Here is a 27,770-nt window from a genome sequence, read left to right as displayed (position 1 = left end):
TTACAGCCTTGCCACTCTTTCTGCCTTACATGATACAAACATAAAAATACGAATCTGGGTCATACATGTTATTTTAAATGTTGTCTTTCTGTAGTAAAAAAATCCACTGTGTAGTCTTGTTTATTAAAGCAATCTAACAAAGCGGGATTGACTTTCCAGCCGCAAGCCAGGCTAGTGTCTGCATCGTTGTTTAGCAAAATATTTAACAATTTCGTAATGTCTATTCTCAAAAGCATGAATGAAAGGGATAAATATGTCTTTCGTACATTAATGTCTACTTCATTACTCAGTAAACGTTATAAAGTGCTATTATGCACAATATAACAAGCTACAGTAAGAGAACTGGTTCCGCGACTTCATTACGTACATTAACGTCTGCTCCATTACTGAGTAAAAGCTGTACCGTGCTCTTATGTCCAAAAACAAGCTGAATTCAAGGGACCTATTCCGACCTTTTCACATAAATTAAGGTTTACTCCATTACTCAGTAAATGTTGTACAGTGCTATTAAATCTGTTTTGACAAGCTATAAAGAGAGGATTGGTTCCGTCTTTATTAAATATTAATGTCTGCTCCATTACTCATTAAAAGTTGTGCAATGCTATCATGTCCGTTTTGACGAGCTATATAGAGAGGGCTGGCTCCGTCTTTTTTGCGTAAATTAATGTCTGCTCCATTATTCAGTAAAAGTTTTACAGTGCTTTTATGCCCGTTTTTACAAGCTGTATAGATAGGACTAGCCTCGTTTTTCTGACATAGATTAATATCTGCTCCATTCCTTAGTAGTAACTCTACAGTGCTATCATGTCCGTTTTGACAAGCTATAAAGAGAGGACTGGCTCCGTTTTTCTGGCATAGATTAATGGCTGCTCCATTCCTCAGTAGTAACTGTGCAGTGCTATCATGTCCGTTTTGACAAGCTATATAGAGAGGACTGGCTCCATCTCTCTTACGTAAATTAATGTCTGCTTTTATATTCAGTAAAAATTGTACAGTGCTATCATGTCCGTTTTGACAAGCTATATGGAGAGGACTGGCTCCTTTTTTGCTGCATAAATTAATGTCTGCTCCATTACTCAGTAAGAGTTGTACAGTGCTATCATGTCCGTTATGGCAAGATATAAAGATAGGACTGGTTTCGTCTTTAGCACATAAATCAATGTTTGCTCCACAACTCAGTAAAAGGTGTACAGTCCTATCATGTCCGTTAAAACAAGCTATATACAGAGGACTTATACCGTTCTTCTCACATAAATTAATGTCTGCTCCATTATTCAGTAGAAGTTGTACAGTGCTTTCATATCCGTTTTGACAGGCTATAAAGAGAGGACTGATTCCGTTTTTCATGCATGAATTAATGTCTGCTCCATTACTCAGTAAAAATTGTACAGTTTTATCTCTTCGTTCTGCACCTGATTCTTCATTGTCATTGTCTCCATATTCTTGAGTATCGTTACTAGCTGCTAACATAAGGGGCGTCCAACAACCGTAATCGTCAGTCTTTTGATTGACTTTTACACCTATCTCAAACAGCTCACCAAGTAATTCATAATTATGGAACACGGATACAATGTGAATAGGATATAAACTTCCCCATGTCTTTTTCAAAGTTTCCTCTCCATGCTCTTTAAAAACATTAGAAAATAATTCTACTGAACCATTGCAACACATTGCAGAAATTAGAAAGATTTGTTTTTGATGTAGGGTACTTACACAGTACTGTGATAGTTGTGTATGACAAAATACAATCAGAGCAAATAGTGGCGATACTTCATTTTCTAAATTCAAAAAGGAAAGTTTCGTCAAGAGAAAGTTTTTAGATGTCCGATTAAGCTCTTGTTCATTAACTGTAAGTGTTTTTGGTTCTAGTAACATTTGTAGATATTTGGAATGATCTGCTATCTTTGTTTTCATTATTTTGATGATTTCTTCGTTCCTTAGACAAGGATTGAGTACGACATCTAAAAAGCGTTCTCCGGTCAGTTCCGTAATTAGCCTTTCTCCAAGTTCTTCTTTGTATCTGTCATTTAAATAGACTGTGAACGAATCGTTGTGCTCTTCACAGTTTCCTAGTTCTACTCTTCTTTTGAGAAAGCCGATATCAGCGTATTTTATTGTTTCAGCGGGATAATCTGTTCCAAACACATTGGTGGTAACTTCCATCACAAAGTCATGAGAAAAATGATACGTGTCCCCAACTTTTTTGACAAAAAAATCTTTAAGGGAGCTAAGATTGTCTCCAATATCTGAAGGTGGTGTGTTCTCTGCTAATCCACAAAGTTTTAACGTGAGTTTGAACTTGTTTTCCGTGTCCTCATTTTGGAAGAAATCTCTTACGCAAAGATCGTCGTTAAAAAGAACAAGGAGAGCCAACGCACAATATTTACCCTTGTCTTTTTTCCTGAACCCTAGTATTTCTTCTTTTAGCACTGTTACGGGTTTTGTAAAAAATTCTATACCCTTATTTTTGTGTTCCTCTTTGCTGGAATATAATGTACACAATAACGGGAAATACTTGTCCACTTCAATGATCCTTTTGCAATCCTCATCGGATAAATTCATATTTGACGTGTATATGGTCAAAATTTGACGTTTTTCATTAACAGATAATTTATTTATCTTATCATCGATGTGCACGATATGTGATTGATTCTGGAGATAACGTGTCAATCTAGGATCACAAATAATGTGACTTCTACACGACATCACAAGTTTTGCTGTTTTTAAGTACAAGTTTAATTCTTCTTCATATGTTTGCCACGAATTGTTCAATATTTCATCAAAAGATTCTTTCCCCAATGGATCATTAAAAACATAGAGGGTTCTATTCTCTTTTGAAAGATATCCATCAACGATGTCTTTTACCATTTTTACTCGTTTTACGGCCCAGCCCTGTTTTCTGTATTTGAGCGCAATATGTTGAATGATGGCTGACTTTCCGGATCCTGAGTGGCCAGCCACAATAACCAGGTTCCTGATTTTAATTGTTTTTTCTACTTCTTTACACGCATTTGTTGGAATAAAACAAGAGTCGTTCTGCTCCCATTGGACGAATATGGTCTTTTCAATTGGTGCTTCTACAATAGGAAAAAATATTTAAAACCGTTTACGTTTAAAATAGAAACAATTATTCTTCAGACTATATATCCACAATATATCGAAAGATATTTATACTTTAATATATTAACGCTCTCAGGTTCTAAGATTGATCGAGTAAGATGAAAAGTAATTGAGAGAAAAAAAAGTAAATAGAACTACTGCCGAAATCATGCCTTTTGTACTACCCTTTTTCCCAAAAACATTTCTTCATTAAAAATTATTGTTTGAGATCAGATCAAAAGAGCGCCACTCTCCAAAGCTTATGCGCGTTCACAAAGACATTGCTGGTGCGCTGTCCTACTGTCAAACTAATATTTCAACTGTTTACATGGTTTTACATATTTTCATTCAAATTCATATAAAGCGTTTATTTCAATAATTCAAATGAACATAAGGATGATTATATAACCTTAAATTTTCTTTAATTTAGAAAAACTGTCACTAACTCAATTGCGCTCTTTCAATAAATGCGTATACTTACTACCCACTATTTGCTTATTTTTCAAGGTATGTAAAATTATGTATTGTACGTTTTATATTGCGTAAACTATTTTATATTCTATTTCATCATCAGTATTTCAATCTTAGTTTTATTATAAGAAAACTCAATACTTTAAGGAATTATTGCATTTTAAAATAATTTCCCATTATATTATGTTCATTGATTTGTATGTGTTTATAGGTAGCGGTACTGTTTTAAAGCTTTTTATGGTCACATTTTAAAATTAATTTTTATTTCAAAATTTTACTTCTAATACACTAATTTCGTCTCAATTAAATTTGTTAGCTTAAGAGCCACTTTGAACATATAGGCGCTCGATGTACTTTACGGAATCAGCGAAGGATTCCGAGCGCCTTAGAACAATTAGAACTCTTTTAAGTGGAGAGATAGGCTTTTTGTTATCGTATTCGTTTGCTAATCGTTCTAGAAGCAAAGATGGCGCTCAAAAATCAGTTTTCAGAGTAGGTTTTCTCACAAGCAGTAAACACGCAAGCTACCTTAAGATTGCGCGATCATAAATTTAATAGGACTGACGTTAAGGATTACGTTTACTCAGGGTTCGAATTTTAAAAAAAAATATTTTTACAAAGTTCAGTATCTGAAGTCCAAAGTTGTTTTAAAATTACAAAATAACAAAGTTATTTACAATTATCGATATTGATATCCATGATTTGTTTATTTAAGGAAGTTATGCTCCGATAAAGGTAGATTAATATTAAAACAGGAAATTCGGACTAATTTTTTCATATTTCTTATTTTCTTGAAAACTTTTGTTGCAATGTAATTGCAAAAGTTAAGTTTCTATATGTTTTTTAATATCACTATATATTTTTGGTTACATTTACTTGTCTATAAATTAATATCACTGGCTGGCACGGGATTGGAAAAATTATTTCAATACATAAAATCGATTCAAGATATAATATCTCGAAATTTTGATCATTGAATTATAAAATGTTAATGTCAACATAATACAGACAATTAAAACAGTTTTAGGCAATCAATAGTTTGGAGCTCCTACTAGTCAGTGTTTTGTAAAACTCGATCAAAAATGGGTACAATTTTGGAAAATGATAGAGGAAATTTGAACTAACTCAAACTTAAAATATGAGCTTAAAAAGATTCATTTAAATATAATATTAGTAAAGCTATTCGTATTTTATCATTTCCCAACCTTCAAAATGTTTCATTATTTCTAATAAATACAAAATAAAGAAAACTTTGAAAATGGTGGGCAATTTTGACAAATTTTGACAATTTTTTCAAAAAACATTTAGAGGTCACTTGCAGAAAAAGTAGGTTATTGACCTTGTTATCTTAAAGTGAAAAATAGCGCCACAATAGTGGGGCTACAATGAACAATAAGTTGTTTTTCGTTCTTATTAGTGGATTTTTTTCGCCCCTGAGTAAACGTAATCTTTCAGTCACGAGTGTAAACAATGTACCTTTACTATTTTTTTAAGACACTCTTCAGGATAATCCGTAATCCTTTTAAGTCAATTTTTTTATGGTTTGGAGTATCAATTTGTTATTCATGGTATTGTTTATTTTGTAATTAACCAATTATAATGGTTTGTAGTATCAATTTATTTGTTCATAGTATTGTTTTTTTGTGATTAACAAAAGGTCTCATTTTATTGATTGGTTTATTGTTTCATTGTCAAACGAGATCGGGTCGTTTTCATTATAATTAAGACTTATTCGACTGCGCTCTTTCAATAAATGCGTATGTGATATTTATGTTCATAAATAATTTTATGCCCATTTACTGGGTACAGAAAATACGTCAAGCGGGATAACTCTAATAACTCTCTAAGATATCGCGTGTTTACCATCTGGGCTAGCCTCAGTATCAATTTAGATTTAAGGTCGGCGCCATATTTCAGGGAAATTTTTTTCAAGCAAATTTATAAAAAATCTCAACTAATTCCGGCCTACCACAAAGCATGTTTACGGCAACTTAGGGCCTATCGTCGGGGGATTATTCACAGTGATTGAAGGAACATTCTGACTAGTGTTCAACGGATTATGAGCAGAAGTAGTGTAAGCTGTATTGCAGCGCACGTGTAAAATGGTTAGGGTCCAGATATTTGGCGATTCTCATATTAAACGTTTCAACCGCTATGTTATGGAACAAAGACAATTTTGCAATGACTATTTCACTTTTTCAAAATTATCAACGTCAAATGTGGGCATAAGTGGCTGCAGAGTGAGGAGAAGTAGAGACATGAAAGTTCTAGAACGAGAAGTACAAAACCAACGGCCGAAAAAACTTGTGTTATACATCGCAGAAAATGACATTGACTCGCCGCACGCTGATGAGGACTCGGTGAAGGAGGTGGTTTTAAAATTGATGGTGCTATGTGACTTGTTTGTGAGTCGTTATCGGGTGAACAGTATATACATTTGTCAATTGGTGCCTCGGTTTACAACTAGACATTGCCCGGTAGATTTATATAACAAATTAATAATTGTGGCAAACCAGTTGTTAAAGCAGGAACCAAACAAACGATCAAGTATCATGTATTGGAAAATGAAAGGACTGAAAAATTCAAAGACAGAAAATTTATGTGATGGGGTCCATATGAATAACATTGGCAATATTAAATATTACAGAGCAATCAGAGGCGCGGTGATACATGCCATAAAGCAAAACCAGTAAAGTCTTATTCCGAGTTTATAACCTTTATTGTACCATTTACGTTGCAGTTACACATACTTGTTAAAGTAAACACTTCTGAATTTTAGAAGCTGCTTTTAAGTTTAATCTACTCATTGTTGACAATTAATTATTAACTGTTTTCATTTCGTCAATATTTATATGTTAGATGCATTGTGGAGATGCAAGCCCAGGAAATTCAGGCCAAGGGATTTCAGCTGATTAGCCTTATCTGTTTCTTCCTATCAAAGCAGTAAGTCTGGAAATATATATCTATAGATATTTTTAGAGATCTGTTACCAGACTGGCACACGTTCTATGCACAAATATTTTAATATGGATGAATACAAATTTGGTGGTATTCCCACAGGCAAGTAGTGTCCTGCCACATTAATACATTTTTAATAGGGGTATTTTTACCGCTATTTGATAATAGTATTATAGATATAGCTTCAAATGCGATAATTGTATCGCTAGGATTCATAAAATGTTGTTATTATACAGATTATTCTGATTCCCTTAGAGTTCCATCTAAAAAATTAGAATTTAGGTAATGCTACCCTATCCTGATATGTTCAAGTTAACATATATATGAGTAATTTTATTATGATGTTATCTCAGTTTTACTCATAAGCTGATAGTTTTATCAGTCAGATTTACTAATAAGTTGATAGTTTTATCAGGTTTTACCAGTCAGAGTTACTCATAAGCTGATAGTTTTATCAGGTTTTACCGGTCAGAGTTACTTATAAGCTGATAGTTTTATCAGTCAGATTTACTCATAAGCTGATAGTTTTATCAGTTAGATTTACTCATAAGCTGATAGTTTTATCAGGTTTTCCCAGTCAGAGTTACTTATAAGCTGAGAGTTTTATCAGGTTTTACCGGTCAGAGTTACTCATAAGCTGACAGTGTTATCAGTCAGATTTATTCCTAAGCGGATAGTTTTTTCAGTCAGATAACTTTTTTTTTTATAGAAATGGGTACTCCTAGGAATTTGAAGGCGAGGAAAAGGAAGATAGCGAAGACGGCGACAGACAACACTATAAAAGAAGATCACAAAGAGTTGATTGCTGCCTTGGTGCCTGAAGTTACTAAAGGAGTGTTGTCACCACTAAGGCCATGGGGGTATTTGGAAAAAATCCTAATTCATCCAAACCGGAGGTTCACCAAGAGGAAGCAGTTGCGGAAACACCCTCAACTTCATCAGCCACCGACAACCATTCAATGTCAAACAACTCAGGTACAAATCAAGAAACATCAAACGCATCTACAGAACTATCATCGATTTCTGATATAAAAGAAATCCTAGTATTACTAGACAACTAGGTATTGGGGTGGACTCAAAAATTAAAGTAAGATCTGGGCAAACGAATTTGTGGATTTTTGTACTTTGTTGGGGCTGAAAAATAAGAAAAAGAGTTTTGAAATAATGGAAAATCAGGAAGGGGAATGGAAATAAAAAACCAAAAGACCAACTTATGAGATAAGGCAAGTTAGCCAATCGGTCCAGGCTTTCTTTGTTTTTGTCGGCATTTTTACAGAAAAATTCCCTCAGGAAGCCCCAGTTTTAATGAAATATGGGGATATGGTACAAAAACTAGGGAAACAGGCAGGAGATGAGGCTGCAATCTATTACGATTAAAACTTCAGAAAATGGCGTGCTAGCAATCCCTCATCTTTCCCCTGGGATAATTTAAGTTTAGAAATCCATAGTGAAGCTTCGGCTGTTAGTTTGGGTAAATCTAGAGTTGGTCCAGCTTCGGCTTTTGGTGGTAATAGAAAGTTCGGTTCGTCCTTACCTCAGTTTTTCGTGGCTCTTCATCACCAAATTGTCCCTGCCATAGTTTCAACAACAGGGGATTCTGCACTAGAGAACGTTGTCCTTACACACACGCCTGTCAGAAGTGCGGAGGGACACACACTAAGAAACAATATAACTCTTGGAAAGCCCAAACACCATCAAAATCAGGTGACTACCAAACTCAGAATGCAGGAAAAACCACAAACAACTACAAGTCTTCTAATGGAATCTAGTATTACTACCCCAATTAAGGCAGACCGGTTGGACTGGTTAATGGGTTATGATGGGGAAAAACGAAAATGTTTGGTTGAAGGTTTTAAAGTGGGCTTTAGAATTCCATTTGCAGGGCAAGGGAGTTGTAGGTTAAGTGGTAATGCTACATTAGTTACTAAGAATTTGGACAGTTTGAAACAAAAAATTCAGATTGAGATTGACAACCACAGAGTTGCAGGTCCTTTTATCTTGATACTATTTCAAAATTTTCAAAGTTCACCTTTGGGTTTAGTTCCGAAATATTCTAGAGAGACTATTGTTGACTACAGGGTTATTCATAACCTTTCTTTTCCTGAGGGCACTTCGGTCAATGATGGTATTCAGCAGGAATTCAAATCAGTTCAATATAGAGGATGCAGTAGCCTTAATGCGTAAGTACGGAAAGAAGTGTTGTTTGTTTAAGTTGGATATTCAGAATGCATATAAAATTGTTCCAATTCATTACTCAGATTAGGAATTGCTAGGTTTTACTTTAGATCAGGACTTCTATGTGGACAAAATTTTTCCTATGGGGCTTAGTTATTATTGTCATTTATTTGAAGAGTTCAGCACGGCAGTACACTGGGTTTGCGAAAACAAGTTGGGAATCTGCGGGAAATTAGTTCATTTACTAGATGATTTTTTAGTCATGGGCCCAAGTGATTTACAATTATGTCATAGAGACCTTAACAAAATTATGTTTCTGTTCAAAGATATGGATATCCCAATCAAACAGTCTAAAACGGTTCTACCCTGCACTTCGCAAACTTTTTTGGGCATTGTGCTGGATTCCGCGGTGATGGAAAAACGGTTACCTTAGGATAAGTTGAGGAAAGCTAGACACTTTATACAAACTTATAAGGCTAGAAAAACAGTAACGCTGCAAGAATTGCAGTCAATCATAGGTGTGTTAAACTTAACTTGTTCTGTAGTTATTCTGGGACGTCCATTTCTTAGGCGACTTTGTGATCTAACAATAGGTTTAACACGACCTTATCATCATAGGCATCTGAATAGTGAAGCTCGAGCAGATTTGAAGGCTTGGAGTATATTTTTGAATTGTTTTAATATCAAGTCTTTGTTTTTGTCAGATCATTGGGAAAATTCTGTCTCATTGCAGTTGTACACTGTTGCCAAGTAACATTGGTTTTCGTGGTTATTTAGGAAATCAGTATTTAAGTGGAGTATGGCCAAAAGCTTGCATTGGGAAGCCAATCATATTACAGTTAAGGAGTTATTTCCTATTGTACTTGCAGTGCAGCTTTGGGCAAAGCAGTTAGAAAATCGATGCATTGTTTATTTCACAGACAATGATGCGGTGATACATATCATTAACAGACAAACCTCTAAAGATAAAACAATCATGCTGTCAGTTCTTCGCTTAGTGCTGAACTGCTTAAAACATAATATTTTATTCCAAGCAAGACATATTCCTGGCTTAACCAATGTTTTAGATGAACATCTTTCTCGTCAGCAGATTCAACAGTTCCTTCACACATTTTCTCACAACAACCCGGTGGAATGCCATTACAACGAGGACATCTTCAAGATTTGTAATCCATAGCTTCAGACTTAAAACAACAGTCTCTAGCGCCATCGACTCATAGTGCTTACCAAAGGGCAATAGATTCTTACCATCATTTTGTGTCATCATTCGCCTTACCAAGAGAAAGAATTCCTGTACAGACTGAGGATATCATTCTGTTTATAGTCTTTTGCCTCTCTCAAGGTTTGGCTTGCTCCACAGTTACAACTTATGTCTCAGCTTTATGTTTTTAACATAAAATAAGGAATATGGCAGACCCGACACAGAATTTCAGAGTGAAAAAAATGTTTGCAAGGTTATAGAAATAGAACGGGTATAGTCGACTCAAGATTACCTATAACACCATGTATTTTAAAACAGCTGAAAGCATGTATTTATTGGCGTTTCACTGTTTTCTTAGGATCGGAGAATTTACAGCTTAAAAAGACAAAACCTGTCATTTATTATCAATACAATCTGTGTGTTTTGTTAAAATCAAATCAAACTGTCAAATAGGATTTGCGTTGACTATGGAATCTTTCAAGCATAGTAAAGGCCAACCACATGTTTTGTATGTAGAAGGTAACAAAGAAGATTACACAGTTTGTCCAGTCCAGGCCCTTTGGACATACTTTCAAGTCAGGAAACCAAGTTCTGGTCCTCTTTTTACTTTCATGAATGGGACATCAGTGTCACGGAAGTATTTCTTAGAGCAGCTATGTTTGTCTTTAAATTGGTGTGGCTTAGACAGCAAACAATACAAAGGACTAAGTTTTAGAATTGGTGCGGCTATTACTGCCTTTACAAAAAGGATATCGGATCAGAAAATTAAAGGAATGGGTCGATGGTCATCTGATGCCTTCAAAAAGTACATTCGAGTTCCTGTTCTGTAGAAACCAGTTCAACGATAATGGTGACAAGAGCATCTGGTCAAAATTCAAAATCACAATTCCATCTTATGGAATGTTTGCTACATTTTAAAGGGTTATGTTTTTTGAACTTGTCAGTGTTTATTCTATGAGACTAATCATTGTGACAAGAGCACCTAATTGGAAAACAGTTTCATCACAGCTGTAAACATGTTTTAGGTTTACATGGACTTCGAAAATAGATATATGGTCATGGTGCTTTGTGGTTTGTAGATAGAATACATTGGTTTAATTAAAACTTGTCAAACATGGTGACATGAGCATTTGGTTGAATAATGTTATTAAGGTACATGTAATAGTGCTCCTCATGTTTGTCATTTTTCATTGTTTACGTGGTTATTTTGGAAGTGTTTATTTCTTCAACATGGTGATATGAGCATCTGTTAAAATGATTTAACATTTATTGATATTGTTTTTATATTGTTAACAACTAAGGAAGGTTTTGTTCTATGCATTTATAGCTAGTATGAAAAAAAAGTGCCCAAATATTTGGGGGTGTTGCTTTGCACACTAGTAGTTAACACAACAAAGATGTAATTTTGCATCAAACAAGGTTTGCTTATGATAGTCACAACTGTGTAATAGTGTTGTTTTCACTCCGTACAGGTATTCAGTTATTATGGTGACATGAGCATCTGGTTGCAACACATCGAAAAGCTCGTTAAGGTGTATTTTTGCATCTTGTAGACATTGGTACATGATTTTATGTAATGACGATTTTCAAGTAGTTTAAGTTGGTTGGTTATTGAATTTTAGATTAGTTTCAGGGGTTGTTGAGATTTGTTCTATTATTTTGAACTACATTCAACTCTCGCAGTAAGGTTGGGTGGGGCTACTGCAAACGACAGTCAATTATTGCAGTTGCCCGTCCTTGGCAGTAGGTGGCATTTTTACCCTACCCAACTTTGATGTTTTTCATTGGAATTTTTGAAGTTATTTCATTTGTATAACTGCAAGTTTTTTTGTCAAATTAAATTTTATAATTGTAAAAGTTTTACAAGTTCGTTATTTAATAATAAATGGCCTTTTTTCAATTTCAAACTGTGAGTTTGTTTTCAATTATAATGTTACATCAAACAGAGCAACCTTTAGTGCGATTCATATTTTGGAAGATGGACATAAAATTATTGCCTACTTTCTGCCTCTTATTCAAACTTTGCGGATCCAACTACTTTAGGATTGTCCATAGAAGTGGTTAGTGCCTCCAAAAGGATAGGGTAAACAAGATATTCACCTAAACCGTGTTGGACACTACCTAATATTCTCAGTCTTTGTGTGTTCTATTACAAATCGCTTTTGTACATCAAGAGTCTTTGACCTAATGTAAACCATAAAATGTGAATCCGCTCCATTCACCAAACTCTACATGAATGTGAGGCAAAAGCGCAGGTCTTGCCAATTACCAACGTAAAAAGAGTGTAGTACATATTTTTATTAATGTTAAAAAGATTTTGGTTTAATTTTTTTTTTTACATGTTTTGGTGCTTAAAATTAAACAAATATTTCATTGAGTGACTTTTCTAAAACATTCATGCATAAAGCCACATATATTGAAAAGAAGTTCAATTCGTGTGTTGAATGCATCGAATCGCCTAGTGGTAGTCTTTTTTTTTCGGTGGCAGGATCGATTTTACATGTATCTAATCTTCTATTCAAATTCGTATATGGCATGCCCAATTGTGACAAGGAACACATGGAGGGTGCGACCGGTCAACAGAGAATCCTTACTCCTCTTAGGTACCTGATCTCATGCACCTCTATCTTCGTATTTCGCTTTATGGATTTTTGAGATGATTGACAGTTTGTTATTTTTTTCATTTTGTATAGTTCTGAAGAATGAGTACATCCAGCATAAACAGATCTCTTCAATAACCTACTTTCATTGCATTTCGCTGGAAGTAATAACGGTTCAGAATATCAGCTGATTTTATGCACATGGTTCTATGTTTGTTATTTTTTATGGAGGTTTTCTAAATTTATGGCCAACCAGTGTTTACAAATACCATTATAAAATCAGTACCCAGGATTCGAAAATGGTATTGCGACCGATGCCTGTATTCCTTTTTAGTAAAAGGTACTTTCCGTTCAAACACAGGTGTAGGCAAAATTATGGGAAAATGGTACTACACTTGTTTATTTAAGATTCAAGTTCTGATTGACTAATTAAATCCGTTGTAAAATTATAATATTCGGTTTAAAAAATTAAGTAAGATACAGTGTTATGATATCTAAAACAAGAAAGTCATCTACCAATTTGCCGATGATATATAGCGCCTTTTCCCTCTGGCCATCTTTCCCCCGGAAAAATGACTATAGAGCATTTTCCCCCCGGAAAATTGGCTATATAGCAGTTTTCACCCTATGAAAAGCTAACTTTATAGTGGGGTTTCCCCTTTTTATAGCCAGATTACCCCCACGGAAAACCTACAATAAGTATATAGTTAGAATTTTTTTTACATTCCCGTCATGTTTATGGCGGACTATTCGTGGCATCAATTTGCAATAACTGATATAAATTTCTCATTATAAAGGATAATTACGGCACTTATTTATATACATAACATAATATATATGGTTTTATCACAAAAGCACGCGCTTTCATAACATTCCTGTGTCATCATCATTTATTTCTCCTTTATTTACACCTTTTTGGAACACCTTTTACACGGATTTCGGAATACCTCGAATCTTTTTTTAATCGATGCTTATCTACAGTTTTGACTTCGACGTTATGAACACGTCAGAACACATTTGAGTGAAAAAACGCCAGTTTGGAACTTCAATTTCCCCATGTATTACCATCTATCCCAGGAAACTAACTGATTACTCTTAACTTAATTTTGTAGAGGAACAGAATAAGAAGTGGAAATCTATTACTCCCTTCGTCCAAAAGGTTATCAATTTTAAATTAATACCGTTACAATTGACGATCTTCAATGTAATAATATATTTCTACTTCTAAATATCAAACGAGAGACAGCTGGGTGCAATGATATGATGAGAAACTGAAATGTTTTACTTAGATTGATTAGGGTTCTAAATCATAGGTAAGTGTAATATAATTGAATATTTACTAAAGGCATGTGTAAAGTTAGTATTTACAATTTTGTTTTAAAGTCACGCATATTTATATTCATATTTTTAAGCACTTCTTTTACGAAACGCGAGGTTTTATAATGTAAACATCTTTAATAATTAAAAAATGAAATGGCTTCACAACCAGAACAAAGTCGGTAACTTTGCTGGTTCCTTTGGAAAATGTGAAATGGAGCCTGAACTAACCTTAGGTATATATTATCAGTCACACGTGCTAATTTTTTCGCTTTTTATTTTGCAACGTGATTTATAAATAAACAATTTTGAAAACGATGCCATATTAAACAAGATATACGGTTTTCTTACCTAAAATTCTTATCATACTATTTATTTCATATTTTTGCAATAAAGATTTACTTGTGTACCATATTGTTTCTTCAAAAAATGAAACAAAGATAATAAAAAAACATTTTTTGCGATGAGCTGACTTATTTTTTTTTAAAATATAAGTTTGTTCTTCAAATCAATGAGCAAGTTAAAAAAGTTGTATATCAAATGCTCTTTGGGTGGTTATCTATTTTTGTTTTCCGGTTGCTACTGTTATGAACAAAAGTTTATTGATTTATTTATCTAGTTATTTATTATATCATTAGTCATCTTATGAATTGATTAAATGTTTTGAAGAATAATGAGTTTACCGGCATACCTTTAAAAAAAATTTGTTCGTAAATTTAATAAGAAAAGCAAAATTTAACGTAATTTTCCACTATTTTGATAAAAAAATATATGAGTGAGTGTGTATTTCAATGATGTTTTTACTTTTAAATGACCGTAAACATATGTTAATGTGGTAATCTATTATGGGGCCCTAAAATACACTATTCATTATGATTGGATTTCAAACATCGGGCTCGGAAACAAAGGCCCATACAAAATTTTCAGGGTCATCTCCAAGTGGTATACCACTACCGCTTGAAAATATGGTTAAGTGGTCATCTCCATAATTTGATATTCGGGTCCCCACTTATAGACACTATTCAATCATTATAATGGGGTTTTAAACATCGGGTCCTGAAACATCGAGGGCTCCTACCCGAAGGGCTGAAATTTTCAGAGTCATCTACAACTGGTAAACAATTGCCACTGTGAAAATATTTTCTGATGTCAAAGAAAGAATAGCGTTATTGGTAATTCTTGCCTAGCTCACTTTCATTGTCACAGAGAAAGGCAAAGAGAGAAGAAGTAACTTCGGTGTGTCCTTGCTCAGGATCTGTCAACATTTATGTATGGTAGCTAAAAGTGGACATAAAGAACTTCAACACAATATTCTGAGTGTTACACTAGTTTATGAGATATTGGACCCTAACAAATATGCACTATACTCATTATAATAGGATTTTAAACATCAGGCTCTGAAACATCGGAAACAAAATTGCTCCAATACAGAGGTTTAGCCTGGATAAAGCAGACGGGTTGATAGATTTATATTTACATTTTCCAGTGTCTTTGCCTGTGATAACACTACGTATCGATTTTGTACTATATTACCCATAATACAAATGACGCCAAATTGAGGCGCCAGCGGGGGTTTGCTTATTTATATTTAAATATTTAATCGTACGATGGCTTAAAATTATATAAATATAAGTAATAAGGAATCACTCTTTGAATATTATGAGGTGATAATTTCGGTCGGGGCGTGATCAAATCTATCATAGGGCCCTACGGGTTTTATTGGATTTGATCACGCTCCGACCAAAATTATCACCCCATAATACTCAAAGAATGATTCCTTATTCCTTATATCAAACAATTCTTAAGACATTTTCACTTAAAATTTCAGAACAAGGAGTTATACATATAAGTGTTTATCTTGTAAAACCAAGTACTTTTTAATTAGTTATCTAAATTAAGTAATATTTAATTCCATTATACACGTGTCATTTTCAGCTTTGTCTATAAAAAATAATAAATCGGCAAAACGAAACTTAACATCTAAAGATGAATGCGGATATATGCAACCTGGGAGTGTAGAAACATTGATTTTAATCCTTACTGGGTTTTTATAAATATTTCTTTTTATAAAATCTGAACCAAAAACGTGAGGAAGAACCCCAACTATGGAGAAAAGATAATACATAGAGGTGTTCCGGAGGGAAACACTACTATGGAGGAAAAACTGCTATACAACACCGGAACAAAAGCACAAAATCGGGTCAGTTGAGAATGATATACCTAAACAGATGAAAACAGCCTCTTTTCATACAATAGAATAAAGAAAATCTACTATGCTTCGGTAAATTTTAAAACAAGAGTGAAAAAAATGACCCATTCCGATTAATGTTGATAGCTTGAATCGTTTTCGTGTAATGATTAACGCATTATCGATGATTTTGTACACCCTCTAATGGTGATTTTTGCTCTTGTTTGTGACCTTGTCCTTTCTATGAACACAAACAAATCGAACAAGTGGACCTTGAAGCATTAAACGATAAGTATATTAAAGAATTTAGTAGGTCGAAACATACCCGTTTACATATTACGTGACTTTATTTATCGCCAAATTTTCACCATTCGGGGTGAAAACCTAGCGATCAGAAATGAAATTCGTCGATAATACTATTTACAAATAGGCCTAGTGTATTTTTATGAATTAAGGTAGATGGGATAAAGTCATGTCGAACAGGCTAAAGCCTTAGTCACAACTGGTCGTACGTGCTTCTTCGGGTGATCGAGGGGCGGATTTTAAAAAAAAAAATCTTGCGAAACAAGCAAGTACAGTCATATTACAATTTTGAAAGGACGCACGCTTATATGTACCGTGTGCAATAAAGGTGCAGATGGCTGTCAGACATGCACAACAATCAACACGGTTACCTTGCGAGAACTGAATACGTACGCTGCACTAGCGCTTCACTCAAGGGACCCGTAAGATGACCGCACGATTTGACTTGCACGAATAACGTAAGGAGATCTCACTTGTCCATTGTATTACATGTACGTTGACTGCAACTCGCTGGTGCATACCATCAACATATAAATTGAACGCACAGTAAACGTACGTCATCCTACGTCAAGCATACATCAATTGCTTTTGGTGCGTGCAAATCACCCAGAAACAAGACCATTATAAAAAATGATTGTAATCACCGTAAGAGAATCGACAGTTTTACTATTCATCAAGATCATATATTCTAGTAACCCCCTTCTGAAAACTAGAATACAAAAATACGTTCTTTATGACAATAAAATGAAAAGCAAAGAAGGAAAACAGGACAAGAAAGAGCTAGATTTTGAAGAATATTGTAGAGAAACGGCAAAAGATTTCCTAATCATTTTGACTTGCAAGCGTGCAAGGAAAGAGAAAAGAAGAAAAATGACATTTACGCGCAGAATTATATTTTCAAATAAAATCAACTAAACAAAACACTCCAACAAATCCTTCTAAAGAATTTTGTTATTCTCTTGAGTATGATAATTTTTCTTTGTAAACAGAGTACATTCTGTGGAACGCTTCACCAGGGGTTTTACCCCTCCCCCTCCCGCCACCATTTTAGACTCAAGGGAGTATAAATATTGTAAAAAAAAGATGATACCCCGCGAAAGCGCGGGAATTGAAACTTTACACATTATCATTAGTATATGATTAATATGTTGAACCAAATTTTTATTCATTTTTGTGTTAACTTTGTCCAATTCTTTCCTTATCATATTCTTTAAAATTGAAATTAAAAAACAAACGGCATTGTTGGATATTTAGAGGAGCGGACAGGGATAAAAATCTAAACTGAGATGGATAATATATACATGAATGTGGCCTTAATCCTGTTTGCTGCAGCCGACTTTTTTGAAAAAATTAAATTTTTTTATTGTATTTATTTCAAACCTGACAGTGAATTGGTATTAAGTGTATCTCTCTCTCTAAATTTGGTTCTTTTTGTCGATTTTCAATATAATTTGTATGTATTACTCTCCCAAATCAGAATTTCAGATAACAGACTATTTTGAAAAACATTCTGGAGGGGTGGGGGCGCACCCCCATACAGTTTATAAACGTATAGTACACTTATGTGTTCAATAATGTTTGCAAATGAATGTCTAAGTTTTACAACCAATATGTCGTGGTATAAAAAAAGTATGAAATTAAAACACGATGTGTTATGCATTATTATCCATTTGCATGCATATTTTAAACCAAAGAGTACCTGACCGATGATTAACTCGCCCTACACTTTGCGCCATGATGTCAATTAGTCAACCCGTTTTTGTGCACCCCGTTCTTGAAAGTTCTTTCCATTAATATTAAAATCGCATTTATTGTTCCATTTCATTTATTTACATTTTGTATCAATAGAGGTCCGATCCAAGGTATCTGCCCGCGATGCATAATGAATTCGTCATACACTTTTCGTTAGTTAGTCAATCCGCGTTCTTGGTTACCCTGTTCTGGAAAGTTCTCAATCGAATGTGTATCAACATTAAAATCGCCCACGAAAGAAACGAATTGACCCATCTTGTTTATTCAACATTTGTCAAATCTTAACTTCTATGTATTTTCTAAATAGGCTCACAGTAAATATATTCACTCTTTACGTAATCATTCGAATTATTTCATTGCAAGTAAATAATTTGATGCAAGCTATCCCTAACTTGGATCCGCCTAAGTATGTCCACCACCCTACTCTCATTTTTGCTATTTCTGGCTTGTTTATCGAAATTGGAAGTAGGTTTCTGATTAATTTCACAATAGTAACTGATCAGTTAAAACTCAATTATACCTTACAGACATCATCACACATGTGTTGAAATACCAAAGGTGTAAGCAAGTACTCTGGTGCAGGCATTTTATAGTTAATTTGTATATGACCATTACAATTTTCTAAAATTGTTTCATAATTGTATCAAAATCAGGATACAGGAACGAGTTTGTAGACTTTGATTTTTAAAAACGAATGAAGTGTAAATGGTGTTACTATTTTAATAAATCATATTTGTAAAAGCAAACTAATTCAATGTGGCGTTTTACTTTCAGTTGAAAGTATCATCAAAGCTTTTTCGAAAATATTGATTAACAAATAGTGAACAAAATTTGGAAAATCATTTTAAAATTTTACATTGGCCTGGTAAATTATCAATTGATAATTAATTCGCTGAAATTAAATTTTTGCACTTCATTCATCTAAATTTCAGGGAAATTTTCAATATTTAATGGTATGAGATTCGAGAAATAAGTTATCTTTTCAAAACATTCTTCATTTTTGTTGTCAAGTTTAGCTTGTTTAAAAACTAAAACAGCATAACAAAATATAACAGAATAATAGTTTTTTTATATGAGTTCTTTTGACGTTTTAATATTTACTTGCTCATAGAAGAAATATTTCAGTATATATTCAAAGAAAAAAAGTTATTTATTTATTATGAAAACTAATAATTATCTGAGCAGTTGTCGTGAGGCACAGAAAGACGTCGGTACGATTGACTTCCAAGTGATTTACGACATGGATGTTTTTACTGCCGTTCGCAAGGCAAACGTACGTCTGTTGCACGATAATGGTAATACGCATGAAAACAGCCCCTACGAGCATCACACGTTGCGAGTGACAACCCGTCTTCAAACAAAATTGTACGTGACAACTACGACTGACACGTCAAAAGTCCGTTTGTCGTACGTTGCACTCTCAATCACTTCAACACGATTTTTAATGCTACTATCAGCCACGGGAGCCAAAACTCGCAAAACCCGTAAAGCCCCTTTCAAAATTGGCGCACGAGCTCTTTACACCACATTGCGATCGAAGTTGTTGAGATTCGCACGAGCTCTCGCATACGTTGCACGAGCCCTCGCTTACGTTGCACGAGCTCTCGCATTCGTTGCATACGTTTTACTGGTTGCATCAAGTCTGCTCTGAATAGTGGACATACACACTTTTTAGACCGACCAAACGCGATCCAATTTATCGCAGTGCAACGCACGAACATTAGTAGGAACGTTTTACAACGTTTTGTGTACTCGTAAGAGTGTTACACGATTTATAAAGATCGTAAGATAAATCGCTGGTGTTTATGCGTCTGTTTTGCGACCGTGAGACTGTTGCTCAACGTGTCTCATGTAATCTTGCAACGTTTTACTATCATTGCACGAATTATCAGCCTCAATATGCCATGCTTTGCTACTAGTATATATACCTTATTTCATATATTCTATGTTTAAGAACAGAATTTACAATATACATTTATTGCATGATGGTGAGGGAAATACATGTATGAAGATTTATTTCTCAAGAAAAAATCATATTTCCCGAGGGCTTCGCCCGAAAAAAAATTTGTTATTCCAGATGATTAAATCTTCATATTCCCTAAACAATAATGCAATAAACGTTTTATTATATCAAGCAACATATGATTACACAAAATACGTTGATACCAAATAATGTTTGACTTTTCAACAGTCGCAACATTAACGTCGTGATTATTTGAATTTCCATGTAACTATCTCACTTTTCTTTCATAAATCATACATGTAGATAGTTAAGTTGGTTTTGAGATATAAAGAGAATCATAATGATTAAATTTTTTTGATTTAATCATATTTGTCTACATCGTATGCACATATCGGCTTTTTCATTCTTATGACATCGCCATGTCACGTGACTTTCTAGACCAATCAGATATAATAGAATAATCAAATAAATGCTGCTTCAAAATCTGTATTTTTCTCGCTTTCAACTATGTCTACTGAATATGGGCCGTGTTTTGAGATATAAAGAGAATCATAATGATTAAATTTTTTTGATTTAATCATATTTGTCTACATCGTATGCACATATCGGCTTTTTCATTCTTATGACATCGCCATGTCACGTGACTTTCTAGACCAATCAGATATAATAGAATAATCAAATAAATGCTGCTTCAAAATCTGTATTTTTCTCGCTTTCAACTATGTCTACTGAATATGGGCGGTGTTTTGAGATATAAAGAGAATCATAATGATTAAATTTTTTTGATTTAATCATATTTGTCTACATCGTATGCACATATCGGCTTTTTCATTCTTATGACATCGCCATGTCACGTGACTTTCTAGACCAATCAGATATAATAGAATAATCAAATAAATGCTGCTTCAAAATCTGTATTTTTCTCGCTTTCAACTATGTCTACTGAATATGGGCGGTGTTTTGAGATATAAAGAGAATCATAATGATTAAATTTTTTTGATTTAATCATATTTGTCTACATCGTATGCACATATCGGCTTTTTCATTCTTATGACATCGCCATGTCACGTGACTTTCTAGACCAATCAGATATAATAGAATAATCAAATAAATGCTGCTTCAAAATCTGTATTTTTCTCGCTTTCAACTATGTCTACTGAATATGGGCGGTGTTTTGAGATATAAAGAGAATCATAATGATTAAATTTTTTTGATTTAATCATATTTGTCTACATCGTATGCACATATCGGCTTTTTCATTCTTATGACATCGCCATGTCACGTGACTTTCTAGACCAATCAGATATAATAGAATAATCAAATGACACTGTTGTATTCATAAATGTATCACTCTAATGTAATACATGGGTGTTTTAATCTATTTAAAATAGGTGTAAAATTCGTGCATAGATAGAATGAGCAAAAAACATAGTTTGACCTCTAAAAGAACTCAAGCTTTTGCACACCATAGAGAATCCTTTCAGAGACAAATGAATAGAGTTATGTAAGAGCGTCAGCACTACATCTTAACTGAAGTATATACTAGTATACATTACACGTCTATGTGATTCTATACCTGTGAAAGAAGTGCAATGGAAATCGATGAAAGGATCATTGACACAATATAATTTTTACTCGGAAAAAATTCACAGGAACTGAAACATATTTCTTACAAAGATTTATAATGGGAAATGTTGACATCTTTTTTCCATTCGAAAGTTATTCGGAATACCTCGCACAATTTTTAACGTTATCATCTGAGGTATTTTAATGTCAGTTGCAATGAAAAATCCCCGTAGAATTTCCATTTTTAGCTCTGATTTGTTTATACATATTAAATGCTTTTAGAAATTGTGCTGTATAAATATCTTCTGACAGAATATAGTTCATAACAAAAAAATTGACGCAAGAGTGAAAAGAATTGTTAATTTGAAAAGCAAAATAATTTTGCTTAAAAGGACAGATAAAAACACACACAAAAAAACCCCAACAACATTTTATTGAAAATTAGAGTAAATATAAATCAAAAAGAATAATACAGCAAAACTCGAATATAGCGAACACGGATATAGCGAATTTCGGGCTTTAACGAATTATTATTCATGTCCTGGCAAATTTCTTATATAAACCTATAGAAAATTTAGGTGTATAACGAACACGGCTATAACGAATTTATAACGAAGTAATTTTAAGACCCCCGCTGGCAAAATTCTAACGTATTTTATCATTTTTATAACGAATTTTTTCCATTTCAAAATTCATTGAAGAAACATACAATTTTAAGATGCATCTATAAAATACTCAGATTCAAATAGTATACAGAATTTTTTTAAAAATTGAAATTAAATGGTTATATTGACATTTTTTGTAAATGATAGTAATACTAATTTTATAACTTACGATAGTTTAGAAAACTGTTAGCCGGAAAAACCCTTAATCATTTTATAACGAATTCACTATAATATTTTTTTACGAATTCGTTATAAACGTATAGCGAATTACGGCTATAACGAAGTTTCTTCTATGGTCCCCTGAAATTCGTTATAAACGAGTTTTGCTGTAATAAGTCGAATTCTTTTAAATGATTAAAATACAAAGAAAAACCATACCATTTATTTCAAAAATACCACAATGCCACAATTTTAGCATTACAAATAATGGCAATGTATTGCATTACTTTCCAAAATCTAGTGTAATGCTAGCATTACATGGCATTACTTTGCATTTCTATGCTTTTCTATGCAAGTTCATTTCTAAAACTGTGATGAATTGAATAATTGAAATTGTATTTGATTAAAAATTGTTTTAAAAAAGATAAATAATTATTAAGATAAAAATAGTTTAGTTGTATGATTTAAAAAAAAATCCATTTTTTAAATTGTCAATATAACTAGCTATAACAACACAATTTCAAAATATTTTAAGAGTGTTCGTTATTAAGAAAATACAATATTCATGTATTTTTTTCAATTATTGCCTGAACACTCATATCTTACATTTTCAAACCCGACAGGATGCAGTTAAAAGATGAAACCTTTAAAACACAGCTGATCATAGAGTGCAACAGCAATCTTGTATTAGTCATTAAATTTGAATCTGATAGTGAACATGAACCTGTAAATATGTTTGTTAATACATGTCAGTGTGTTTTATATATGAAACATTTGCAAAAACTTTTTATTTAGCTTTTAAATTACTGCATTACTTTACTCGTGTAATGGTAATGTAATGCAGGACTTCAAAAAAGTTCAGTAATTGTAATGGTAATTTAATGCCCAAATTCATGAAGTAATGGTAATGTAATGCATTACTTAACAATGTAATTCACCCCACGCATGATAACCACAGGGAATAAGCGACCGCCACTTGGAAACCGATAACAAAACCATTTAATTCCAACCAAATTAAATGCGTTTTACGTTTGTTATTACATGTATATGGACATTTATAGGGTTGTTAAAGATAATATGTAATAAGAAAGGCAAATAATAAAAATACATTTTACTGTAATTTATACTTAAACTAACCATAAACACATTTATTTTAAATGCCACATACTAGGTGGTTATTCTATTTGTTAGACATCATAAATTGAGAAAGACAAAAACACATAATTTCAATCATAAATTATTATTTTAACATCAAATAATGTATTTTTAGTCAGGCCTTGAATCTCACACATCAGAAATGGTGTTATCACCATTTTATCCACAGTGGTAGTGGATTACCACTAGTTTATGACCCTGACATTACAGCACTTAAAACCAAAATTTTATTGTATTGAGTGTATTTTGTAAATGATAATCATTTCAATCTCAAAAAGCTCCCCTTTTAAAATATCGATTTTCAAAATGTTAAGAAATGTACAAAATGAAAAAAAAAACAAAGAGGCCCACTGGCCACATCTCTCACCTGAGCAACAACAGGCATGATAAAATCAGCTTAATGGAGTCATAATACCAAATATCTGGACAATGTGGTATAATACATGTAGATCCTATACAAAAAAATATGTTTCCCTTTGGATATTCTTACATTTATAATCAAGTTCCTTTTCTAGCAGGATGAGTTCATAGTCATGTTACATTCAGCATTGCAGTTCTCAAAAAGACACTTAACAATTGTCAATATACAAGATATAAACCTATATCAAACTCTGAACCCCTTGTGAGGCCAAATAATCGTCCAGGGGCCAAAGTCTAAACAACTTTAAGGAATCATTAATATATAAAAATGCTTGCATATAAGTAAAAGCATAAATAATAACATTTCAGTTTTTGTGAATAATCAAAATGTTTTCCCTCTGTATAACTGAATCCCCAATGTGGCCCAACACTACTCCTAAAGATTGTGATTTGAACAAATTTGAATCTACACCATCTGAAGTTGCTTTGACTAAAGTTAAAGCTTTCTAGGCAAATGTTTTTAGAAAAAATTTAAAGATATTTTTCTATATATTTCTATGTAAAAATATGTCTCCCCTCCCCCGTGACCACATCCTATCCCCCAGGAATCATGATTCGAATGAGCTTGAAATCTCACTACCTGACGATGCTTCCAAGCAAGCTTTCCTGCCCAAAATGGTTCTTGAGAAGAAGATTTACTCTATATATTCCTTTGTAAAACGTCGGCCCCCAATGTGGCCACACCGAACCCTGGAGGGTCATGATTTTCACAACTTTGCATGTAATTCCCTGAGGATGCTTCCATGCAAGTTTTAGCTGTCCTGGAATAATTCTGTGAAGAAGATGTTTTAAGATGTACTCTATATATTCATAATAATGTAAAAACTCGCCCCCATTTTGGTTCCACCCTACCCCTAAGGGTCATGATTTTCACAACTTTGAATCTACAAAACTCGAGGATGCTTCTACACAATTTTCAGCTTTTCTGGCATAATGGTTTTGAGAAAAAGATTTTTACAGATTTACTCTATATATTCATATGTAAAAATTCAACCCCCAATTGTGGCTCCATCCTACCCTCAGGAGTCATGATTTTCACAACCTTGAATCTACACTACTTGATAATTCTTCAAATCAAGTTTCTGCTATCCTGCCCAAATGGTCCTAGAGAAGAAGATTTTTAAATATTTACTCAATATATTCCTATGTAAAAAGTCGACCCCCAGTGTCGCCTCACCGTACTCGAGGGTCATGATTTTCACAACTTTGAATCCTCACTACCTTAGGATGCTTCCACATGAGTTTTAGCTTTTCTGGCCTGATGGTTCATGAGAAGAAAATTTCTCGAAAGTTTTGAATTATTCCTAATTAACTCTCTCGGCATATCGGCGCGATCCTTAGTTTTCACAAGTTTGAATTTATTTAGCCTAAGGATGCTTTGTGCCAAGTTTGGTTTAAATTGGCCCAACCAAGAAAATGTTGAAAATGTGAAAAGTTAAGACAGACAGACAGACGGACGGACGGACGAACGGACAGACAGACACAGACATACATACAAACAGACACAGACAGACACACGGACGGACGGACGGAAAGACAGACAGACGGACAACAGACAAAATGTGATCAGAATAGCTCACTTGAGCTTTCAGCTCCGGTGAGTTAAAAATCATAAATATTTTTTCAAAACTGTACCTTCTGTTCTTGGTACCTTGGTTGCCTTTCTTATCTCTTCTACATCCTCTGTAAGAATGAAGATGAAGGCTATAGATGTATAATATTATGTTGGATCCTTTTACATACACTTGTGTAATAAAAGGGTGTTTGCCAGTTATATGAACATTGAAGTTCACTTACTTCTCTTTTTTATAATTAAAGACACACAACTTTTTGATAAAGGTGAGTCATGGTACAATGTGATGTTAATTAACTAAGACAAACAATAATACTATTTTATATTAATTTAACTTTATTATCCATTTGTTAAACCAACTTGTCTGTTACACGTACCTTTCAAAATAGTAACATCAGTCATCAACCCTTCCACAGTCAACAGTGTATCTATGTAGGGCTGTATCGAATCAGGGTCCATACAACAAGTTTTTAATTCAATCAGAGTATCCTGGTACTTAGTTGCAGTCCCAAGATAACCCTCCAGCTCTTTTACAATTTGAGAAATATGATTCCATCTTTGTTCAAATTCTGAGTCCGAGAGAGAAAAATCCGAAGCATGTCCATACCATTCGTTCCTTGAAATACGAATTCGTTCTATGTTTGCTGACACACTTTTATCAGTTGGTTCTGGATCTTTGCCCCATTTGTTTTTGTGTGGAGGAATTAAACAAATGTTACGGAGGAGAAAATAGAGCAACGTTATGTCAAAGTCGGAGTATTTTTTGCTATAGACGAGCTGTTTTTGTTTTTCACTGATAGAACGTTTTCCGTTTTGAAGTATGTAAGCTTTCACTTTTTTTTCCAATTCAGGTGGAGATATCTCTTTTGCGAGAATTTCACGCAGTACATCAATGCAGGGACCCAATAACGCCCGGGCAATTCGAGCAAGATGTGTAGTCCCCCGATTTGATTTATATTTTGATAAGGACATCCCCTCCTGCATATAGTATCAACAAGATTTCCTACAAAAATAAACATGAAAAGGACGTAAAAAAGATTTCTGTAATTTCAAAAAATGAATCTGGAATATAAAGACTTTAAAGGTGGTATAAGCCAGCGTAAATATGTAAGACTCCAAAGTCCGATGGTCACGCCAAAATCCGACGGTCTTCGCTAAAGTCCGATGGGTTGTTGGAGATAGGGACGCCAAAGCCAGAAGGTTACGCTAGGGTCCGACGGTCTGTTTCCAACAGACACGTCACACTTAAGCCCGTCGGTCGAAAACGCCAAAATCCGGTGTTCTGCCGTTTGTTTACGCGCCACGCTACTCCGATGTTGCGCGAAAAAAATTACATCTATGACGTCACGTTACGAGAACGTTATTGGTATCGATTATAACAATTTAAATCCAAAAATCCTAAGATGGATGCGGCAGGCCTTCGAGATGAGGGACATTTTTTGAGAAAGTAAGGAAACAGCGAGAGACGAATGACCCCAATCCGGAGCAGTTCTGGTCCATTTTAAAGGAGGTTGAGAAAATTTGGAAGTTCAAGGCAGATCATCCGTCATGGGGCGCAAAAAGAATCAAGGATGAAATCAGACTTTATAAGGGGGAGACAACATTCCGGAAGCATTTATCAAATTTCATACTTGACATCGATACGGGCTGTGTGTTTTTCAGGAGTTCAAAGGTTAATGAACAACATAGGAGAGTCCTGTTAGAAGATGAGCTATGAGTAGCAGGAATAAAGAAAAACCATTCCGTGGACCACCGTAAAAATGATGCTGTTTACGAAACGATCAGGAAGACGTTTTTTCTGGTTACATGAGAGAACGCCAGGCTTCTCGTCAAACAGACATTGGAATGTGGAAAATGACTGGCCGCAGTTGACCTGCCAAAAAGCGGAGGAACCAAAAGACCCATTCCTGCTTCGTTTAGTTTATACATTGATTGTATAAAAGCGGATTGTGAACAGTTTCGCGCCTTTTTATGAACCATCGGACTTTGGAGTGACACACCATTGGACTTTGACGAATGACGTCAACCATCGGATTTTGGCGTGACCGTCGGACTTTGGAGTGCCAACACACTATATATATATATATATATATATATATATATATATATATATATATATATATATATATATATATATATATATAGGATCTCTCATGATTTACGATGGTATGTGATTTTTATCTAACGAGTTGTGTGTTTTTTTAA

The 27,770-nt window shown here is 34.0% G+C and overlaps 1 pseudogene; it reads right to left on the bottom strand.

Annotated features, from left to right (window-relative positions):
- LOC128180644 (uncharacterized) lies at positions 1–26,537 on the bottom strand (annotated as a pseudogene).
- Positions 26,538–27,770: the final 1,233 nt, after the last annotated feature.

This window comes from Crassostrea angulata, chromosome 4 (assembly GCF_025612915.1).
Source record: "Crassostrea angulata isolate pt1a10 chromosome 4, ASM2561291v2, whole genome shotgun sequence".
Taxonomy (NCBI): domain Eukaryota; kingdom Metazoa; phylum Mollusca; class Bivalvia; order Ostreida; family Ostreidae; genus Magallana; species Magallana angulata.
Note: the sequence above shows the minus strand (reverse complement) of the source record. Positions and strands in the feature narration are given on the sequence as shown.